The sequence below is a fragment of the Mirounga leonina genome, unplaced genomic scaffold (genome assembly GCF_011800145.1).
Source record: "Mirounga leonina isolate KUSES-001 unplaced genomic scaffold, KU_Mleo_1.0 Mir_101595, whole genome shotgun sequence".
Lineage (NCBI taxonomy): Eukaryota > Metazoa > Chordata > Mammalia > Carnivora > Phocidae > Mirounga > Mirounga leonina.
Genome location: NW_023270158.1, coordinates 12,290,293 through 12,296,832, shown reverse-complemented (window position 1 = coordinate 12,296,832; position 6,540 = coordinate 12,290,293). Strand labels below are relative to the sequence as shown.

At 36.7% G+C, this 6,540-nt stretch overlaps 1 pseudogene; it reads right to left on the bottom strand.

The window, feature by feature from the left end:
* Positions 1–5,078: 5,078 nt before the first annotated feature.
* On the bottom strand, positions 5,079–5,463 carry LOC118003929 (annotated as a pseudogene).
* Positions 5,464–6,540: the final 1,077 nt, after the last annotated feature.

The following is a 6,540-nucleotide window of genomic DNA, read 5'->3' as shown; positions in this document are numbered from 1 at the left end:
CTTCTTTAAGAATTCTGTATTTTCTAGCATCAATATCATGGCACAACTTGGTTCATACTTTTGCTTTTAAACATTTTAGATACACCCATTCGATACAGCATCTATTTGCTAGTGCTATTTTTATCTGTTCAACCTGTTATTTCTAATATGTGAACTTTAATCCCATTTCTGCTTATTGATATACAGATATTTGGCCTTGGTTCTTCTATGTTTTTTTCTTAAATGCTTCCTTTGTTTTCTCTCTTCTGCTGTGTGAATTGTGTGTGGGTTTCTTTTTTCTAGAGTTTGGCTTTATAACCTTAGATGACATACGATGAATTTTGAAGATGGAAGGAACCTCTCCTCTACAGGTTGACAGGGGATGAAAATCCTTCCATGAAGAGAAATTAATGTGTGCCCTTGCACAGGAGGCAAATGTTGTTCTAGAAGGAATGAGAGTAGGTACCACCTTAATGAAACACTAGTCCTTTCTCTGTTACTGCCTTTTAGGGGGGAAAAGAATTACTTAAAGGAAAATACTGTAATGGGGCCCTTGTAGTTCTGGCATTTAAATTCCTCATGATTTGAAATACCTTAAGATATCTGGGCACCTGGGTGGCTCAGTTGGTTAAGCGACTGCCTTCGGCTCAGGTCATCATCCTGGAGTCCCGGATCCCGCGTCGGGCTCCCTGCTCAGCAGGGAGTCTGCTTCTCCCTCTGACCCTCCCCCCTGTCATGTACTCTCTCTCTCTCATTCTCTCTGTCTCAAATAAATAAATAAAATCTTAAAAAAAAAAGAAATACCTTAAGATATCAAATGCCCCACTCTTCAACCCTTTAAAATAGTGCATTAAATTAGTTCAGATCCAAGTGCTTCTCTTCCAGTTTTGAAAAATTTGTTTTCTGATGATTCTTGTTTTCACTTTGGGATGGGTGGCTGTGAATATGGAGCATTAATAATCATTGGCATGATGTTTGTAAAGTTACTTGTCAGTGCTTTTCCAGATAATTATAAGAAAAAAACGACACTAGTGATATCTAATACATAGTATTAGATATTTAATGAACACTGGTCCCTGTTATTTATATGTAGCAACTCATTTAAGCCTTCTGAGTTAAATGAGATTATATTGCATACAACTATGAGTTGTATATTAATAAAACTATAAATGTATATCTGAAAAAACTGAGTCACAGAGGCTATATATCCTGTCCAGGGTTTCACATCCCTTTAATAGCAGAGCCAGGAGTTGATTTCATAATTCATTATGCTTGCCTAATGAACTTTTAACCACTTTTTAAGCATGATACTACATATCCTCAGACAAGAGTCATCTTTTAAGAATACATATCTGGGAATATAAAATACTTCACTCTAATCCTTCTGTTTCTTATCCCTAAAACGTGTATAAGATAAATGAAACAAACAGCAGAAGACTATGAAGATGGAGAAAAGAAACCCAACCCAGCTAGGGCCCTTGGTATTCCAGAAAGGAGTCAGAGTTGAGTCCCCTGGAGATTTTTTTTAACCTGTATATCCCAGCCTGAGTGTAAGAGAAGTTCTCAACTCAGAAATGCCAGCAGGTGGTGAGAAAAAAACAAAGAACAATGAAAAAAATAGAGTAAGTCTGCTTTTCTCTGGTCAGGAGACTGGAGGGCAGTGGTTCTCAACTGGCAGTGATTTTGTTCCCCGGGGGACATTTGGCAACATCTGGAGACATTTGGGGTGATCACTGGGGTGAGGGAGCTCTATGGACATCTAGTGTGTAGAGGCCAGGAATGTTGCTCAGCACTCTGCAATGCACAGAGCAGCTCCCCCAAGTCAAAGAATTATCCAGCCCCAAATATCAATAGTGCCAAGGTGGAGAAATCCTGCTCTGAGTGGTCCAAGCAGGGATCAGCTAACTATGGCCCTCTTCACCAAATCCAGCCCACCACCTGTTTTTCGTAAATAATGCTTCACTGGAACTTTGCTTGTGTGTAATACATATGATGTGTGTGTATGTGTTTGTGTGTGTGTGAGAGAGAGAGAGAAAGAGAGAGAGAGAGATAAGAGAGAGACTTGTTATGGACAGTTTTAATAGGAATTATTTTTGTTCAAAATAACAAAAAAATTAGCATTTAAGCATTTAAGCAGAATCTTCTTGCAATACACAGAAGGCTTTGGGGGCCAAGCCTTTACTCTATTTTTTGCTGCACTGATTTCACTGAGATCTGGTGGTGATGTTGTTTTCCCGCTCAGCATACTCCGGGATGGGGTTACTCTGCTATAGGCCTTGTAGTGTTCTGTTACACTTCTCTACCCAGCTGTTTCTCTTTGCTTTTGCAGATGTACTAAAAGTATAAGAAATAGCAATAGACAATCTCTCTAAAGGAAATATTTTGTTGGAAAAATGAAATTATATTTTAAAGTTAGTATTTTCAGTAGAATGATTACTTCATCATACTTCACTGTAATTTCTACATAGAGTAATACTTTTACATATTTAACATGTATGAACTGATGACACACTGCAAATTCCTCATGAAGATTTTTTCATAGTGTTATAATTATTCTCTCTTCAAGCTACATCTTAATTACAAAGGTGAAGATAGTAACTTGACAGTAGAGAAACCTGATGGATAACCAAGTGATCAAGGTTAATATCATCAGTAATAAGACATATCAACATTGAACCAATTCCTTGACATGATGTAATGAGAAGAACTCACTTTTACTTCTGTAGCATTCTTGGCAAAATATGTATAACTGGAATTCATCATGAAGAAACATCACACAAATCCAAATTGAGGAAAATTCAACAAAATAATTGGCCAGTTCTCTTCAAAAGTGTCAAGGCCATGACACTTCCCCAGGTTGGAAAACATGACAGCTAAATGCTGTGTGTCATTCTGGATTGGATTCTGGAGTAGTAAAAGGACATTAATATGACATTTGGTGATATTTGATTAAATTTTGTAGATTAGTTAGTAGTACACTACCAGTGATAATTCCCAGGTTCTGGCAATAGCACTATGGTTATATAAGATGATAATATTCAGGGAAGCTATATAAAGATAGAGGAACTCTGTGTACTCTATTTTTGCAATTTGCAAATATATATATATATATATATATATATATATATATTGCTTTTCCTTCCATCAAGTCTAGCACAAATTAGCAGCTCCATTAAACCATAAATTAATAAATATACATCCATTAGTTTAATCTTAAATTTTATTTTTCTGTACTTTCTTTTAACCATTTGTTTCCTGATACTAGACCATGCTTTCACCTGCATGGAATCCAGTTATTTTTTTGTATACAGAGACCTGCAAAATCCCAATACCCAACTGTGTCCACATGTATTTTCAAAGACTCTAATGATAGCCCACATTTTCTGCTAGAACATATGGCACTAGCAGCCTCTTGAGGATAATAAGGAAATCACTGATGGTACATACAATACCAGCAGAACTATCAGGGCCTGATTCGGAATGCTAGCATATCATTCATATACATATATATATATATATTTTTTTTAATGTTTTATTTATTTATTCATGAGAGAGAGAGGCAGAGGCAGAGGGAGAAGCAGGCTCCCCGCCTAGCAGGGAGCCCGATGCGGGACTTGATCCCAGGACCCCGGGATCCCGACCTGAGCCGAAGGCAGACGCTTAACCATCTGAGCCACCCAGGCGCCCCCATATCATTCATATTTATCACTGGACTCATGAACCCCTGTTAGTAACTGGAATATACATATATATATTTTTAAGATATTAAAACCTTAGCTCTTTAATTTGTTTTATTTTTGTTGTTTTCTCTCATTTGTATTGAAGGCTTTTGCATGCAGCACTCAGATAAGTCATGAACTCATTTTTAAAGCTGTCATAGTATTTGAACTTTCCATATCTCCCCTCACTTAAAAGGTACCTACAGTAGATACATAAGATATAAGTAATTCCACATGCCTTATATGAAAATCTCTACTTCTGTGTATTCCATATCTTTAATAGTCAAGAGAAATAAAAATTCTTTTGCTTTTTATAATCTTGATAAATATCATTACTATTCTAAAAGTATGGTGATGTCATTGTTTGAAGCCTCAGGATGAAACAAATGAATTATAAGGTAGTTATCCTTTGGATTAAAAAAAAAATTAAAACCTAAAAATCTTATTATTTGGAAGCAGCCAAATCTATTGTTAGATTTAACTTAACAAGATGTAACTTAAATTTAACTTAAAATTAAATTGTAGTATTTTATTGCCAAGATCAGAACAAAACTCAGCATTGCCTCCATGGAATCAAAAACTCTTACATAGCTAGATTTATTATATTAAAAAAGATGTTAATAAAGGTAATATAAATGAATGGGCTCCCATTCTAGAATTGCTTTAAAATGAAAGGAGGCTTATTTAAGTGAGTTATATTAGAGTTGTAGTGAAGAGTGAGCTTGAACATATTATTATTGTGGTTAAAATAATGGGTCTGGTCTTCTGGACATATAAAAATTCTTAAATGAAATAAGTTAACTTTCATCTAGAGAAATTGCCTCATAGTCCAGAAGGACTATCTACAATAAGGTCCACATACATTAGGCAACCCACTTTAAAGATTGTCATCCTGCAGGTGATTTCTGTAGTGGAAACTCATTTCAGTATTATGCTCTTAAACTATCCATCTATGAGAATTTTATTTTATTTTGTTTGTTAAGAAAATTTTCATGGTTTTGTTGTATCGTGAGGCATTGAAACATCTGAACAAATCAGTATGTGAGTGGTGAGTCAGCTGCTTTCTCCTTCACTTCTTTGGGTTACTAGAGCAACTTGTCAGTATATTAAAAAAAAAAAAAAAAAAAAAAGACAACCTTTTGTGTCATTTAAGTCTTTCCAAGGCACTGGTACAACACAAACTTCTCCTGTCCAGGTACAACTAGCCTAGCATCCAGACATCATGCACAGTACCTCAGTAATAGCAACACACTGCACCTGCTCCCAGCACAGTGCTGCTCATTTGTGTGTGATATTTGGAGCATCTGGAGGAGTATGAATGGTATAGGAAAGAGAATGGAGGGGGAAACAGTGTGAGTACCTGGATGGGAGGAGAGGAGGTCAGCTGAAGTTGTGCAGGGCAAGCCTGAACATGTCATTGGTGCAAACTCAAGCATCTTTGATGTTCTTTAATAGGAATATCTGTTGGAATCCCATCATGGGGTCTTCATCAGCCTTGAGCTGGCCCATGACCCTGGTGATGATGCAGCTATCTAGCACAGGCTAATGATCCTGTGCCATGATGCTGTGCCAGATTTTCTGAAGCAGAAGACTGGACAATCTCTCCACCATTGTAGCTTTCTGCTGGAATTGCTGTCCTTCCCGCCTGAGGCATGATGCGTCAATATAACTGGCACCTAAATGGCATTCTGTCATTATTAAATAACTGGTAGTAATGTTGAATTAAGCTGGATCCATTCTGCTCCCAGATTGGCTTATTTCCCATTCTAGAGCATCACCCGATCTCACTGAGACCTGGGGAGCCTGCATGTCGGCAGCAGCACTGATCTGCTGCCCTGAGAATCTTAAATATTGATTTCACTGTAATTAAAATACCTTCTGATATAAAATTGAAAAGACATCTATTTAAATCAAGCAAGCTTGTAAATAATTAGAGGGATGTATATAAATCCCAGTTGCTATTAAAACGTGACACAATTTTTTGACTAAGACATGTGTTTAATGGTCTTTCAAATGATTTCCCATATTCAGGGTCTTTTCTGGCTTTTTATGATGGTATACCAAAGTTTTCAAGTTTAATGTTGTAGTTCTGTAAATTTTTTTCCCTGTAAGATTTTGTAGTGTATGGGTTTTTGTTCTTGTTCTTGTTTCGGTTTTTCTTTTGGTTGTTTTCTATTCAGCATATCCTAAAGAACAAACAGAGGAAAGGATAATATGGAAGATTCAAATCCACATATACTAGGTATTAAATTAAACAGACTAAATACTCCATTTTAAAAGTTAAAGGTCGTCAGAAAAAAAGTACATATAATCTTAAAAGTGAGGGGCACCCGGTGGCTCAGTAGTTAAGCGTCTGCCTTCAGCTCAGGTCTTGATCCCAGGGTCCTGGGATCAAGCCCCACATCGGGCTCCCTGCTCGGCGGGAGGCCTGCTTCTCCCTCTCCCACTCCCCCTGCTTGTGTTCCCTCTCTTGCTGTGTCTCTCTCTGTCAAGTAAATAAAATCTTAAAAAAAAAAAAAGTGAACTGCATTGGCCTATGGAAGAGAATTGGAAAAAATGTACAATGTGACAGTTAAGCAGAGAAAAGTTGGTTTTTTATTCTCATATTGGACAAGGTAGATTTAAGAGGCTAAATTCAAGAGAAAGATGTAAACATCCTAACCTTATATTTAGATAATAATATAGCCTCATTTGACAATGCAGGAAGTGACAGAACTAGAAGGAGATGTAGACAAATAATCACAGTGTGAGAATTTAATTCGCTTATCTCTGAAACTAATAGAAAAACAAGGGGAAAATACAAGAACAGCAGTTCTTACCACCTGAACAATTCTTCTTCAGA